The sequence below is a fragment of the Nuphar pumila genome, chromosome 1, assembly GCF_984573655.1.
Source record: "Nuphar pumila chromosome 1, dmNupPumi1.hap1.1, whole genome shotgun sequence".
In the NCBI taxonomy this organism is placed as follows: domain Eukaryota; kingdom Viridiplantae; phylum Streptophyta; class Magnoliopsida; order Nymphaeales; family Nymphaeaceae; genus Nuphar; species Nuphar pumila.
In genome coordinates, this window is record NC_143249.1 from 62219586 (window position 1) to 62222477 (window position 2892).

Consider the following 2892-nt stretch of genomic DNA (forward strand, 5'->3'; position numbering starts at 1 on the left):
CATCGGAGGTCGTTGTATCAGATGTAAAGAATCTCGAGGACTCTGTCATCACCACTGTTTGTCTACTAGAAAAGATATTTCCGCCAGCATTTTTCGATGTTATGGAACATTTGATCATACATCTGCCATATGAACTAAGGGTTGGTGGCCCTGTGCAATATCGATGGATGTACCCATTTGAAAGGTATATGTTTTTTTATATTTGTCTCTTTAATGACAGATATTTAAAATTTGAAATGTATATTATTGTCAGATGCATGTTCGACCTAAAAAAAAAGGTTCGTAATAAAGCCAGAGTAGAAGGCTCTATTTGTGAGGCGTACACTTTAGAAGAGATTTCAAATTTCTCATCTATGTACTTCGAACCTCATATTCCAACACGTTACACATGCCCGCCCCGTAACGATGATGGAGAACAAGTAACTGTAGCTGACAAGCTGTCGATATTTCAACCACTTGGGCATGCATTTGGTAGTTGCCGATCAAGGCTATTGACAGATCGAGAGCAAGATGCAGCACACATCTATATTCTTTTTAATTGCTCAGCGATCGACCTATACATCGAGTAAGTATATGTATATGCAACTCAATTATAAATCCTTTTATGTTCTATATGTGGATACATGGCTCGGTAATATAAGTATTTGTGGTTTGCAGACGATTTGATCTGGAGTTGCAAAGCGAAGTTTCACATCTCACTGATGCAGAAGTACAAAAAGAACGTGAAACTAAGTTTATGGAGTGGTTGAAACAGTTGGTAAAGAAGCTAACATAAATTTTGTACTTATAAACAACACTAAGTTACTTAATTGATCGTGATCACAATCATTGTTTATGTCTGTGCGTAGGTTCGCCATGGTGATGTTAAAGATCAAGGAATATGTGATTTAGAAAATGGTCCTACCAAAGTTGTGCAATGCTACAACGGGTATATCGTAAATGGTTACCGATTCCATACAAAAGACTATGGTATAAACAAATCAATGATAAATAGTGGCGTGTGTGTCAAGGGTAGCAGCTACGGTGAAAATGAACATGATTACTACGGTGTTATAGAGGAAATAATGGAGTTGACTTAATTAGGCATGAATAACAGGGTTACGATATTCAAGTGTCATTGGTGTGATCCAACTGCAACAAGACTCGACAAAGCTTCAAGCATTATGGAGGTGAATCATAAATCCAGGTTTGGAACATATGAACCATTCATATTAGCCTCGCAAGCTCAACAAGTTTATTATACTTCATATCCGAGTATAAAAAAGTCAGATAGAAATGAATGGTGGGTAGTTTGCAAGGTGAAATCCAAACTATACCCCGAGTATGATCAGTTACAGGAAGATGAGTTAGCTGAAGACAGTGATTACTATCAATCAGATGATGTCTATGACTTCGCTTATGGTCACGATGTTGCGCATGATATGCATGTCATATCTCCATTGGCCGATGAAACATTCATAGAGGAATGTGATCCAAATGATGTACAAAGTGGATGGGCAAAGAAGAAGAAGAAGAAGAAGAAGAAAAAAGTCAAACTAGTGACGAGGAAGAATTCTCAAGCTAGTGAGCAAAATCTTATACTACAAACTTCTATTTAAATGCATTGTAATACTTGATGTGAGTTGTATTGCAATACTTGGTGTGAATGATTAAAAATTTTATTTGAATGTATTGTAATACTTGATACGAATGATTCAAATGCATTGTAATACTTGATGTGAATGATTTCAATTATTTGAATGTATTATAATTTATGCAACGAATGATTTGAATTAGTGCAATACTTGATGTGAATGATTTGAATTATTTGAATGCATTGCAATGCTTGATGTGAATGACTTGAATGCATTGTAATACTTGATGTGAATTATTTGAATGTATTGTATGGCATATGTTATTTGTTAGAATATGGTTCGTGGAGGTTATAGTGGTCGCTCATCCAGTAGTAGCCAGGCTCAGCCTTCATCTTCACGGGCTCCTGTGATAGGTATATCATATAACTAATTGGATGCTTGATTAGTTCAAATGCGCATTCTGAGAATTTCTAATGTATTTTTTTACAGATGATCTTGCGCCTGTACACGACCCACCTACACCAGTTGATCACACAAGTCAAGAGCCAACACAGGAAACAGGGTCTTCTCAGGCTGGCACAAGAAGACTCATTCGAATAGTGTATATCGATAATCGACCGTAAGTATTTTGTTTTCAATTATTGCATATCTTTTAAATATTTTATATTGATATTTACTGTGTAACAATTCATGTGCAGCACGAGGTTTGAGCCACAAGAAGTAGTACGGGAGATTAGGAATTCACTTCTTCAACATCTACCAGGACCAGTTGCTCAATGGAAAGAGTACCCAAAGGAGGTGTTAGACAGATTGTGGTCCTCATTCATGGTATACAGTTGTTCCTCATAGTTAATGTGTTTCATATTTAATTTATTTAAGCAATGTCTACTAACTTTATGAAAATATTTGTAGGCTTCGAATCGCTTCGCAACTACGGTGGAAGAAAATGATGCACGGAAGGTGTGGCAGAAGGTGACTGCCAATCGATTTGCAGACATGTTGCACACTATGAAGACTGCAGCAAAAAAAGCATCTGGCGTAGTAGATGATCCATTACTGTGAAAGGGCCATGGTCCTATTACTATCAGGAGAGATTACTGGGATGAAATGTGCAATAAGTGGGCGGGAGATGCATTTAGAAATTGCTCTGCGAAGGCTGCACAAAATCGATCGAAGATGCCCGAAGCCCATCTACACACAGGTGGATCTAGGACATTTGGGAGCCACCTAAAGAAAATGGTAACTCATCAATATATAATATTAATTTTATAAGTATTGTTGCAAATTTGTGTACTAAATCTTTTGTCATTTAACTTCG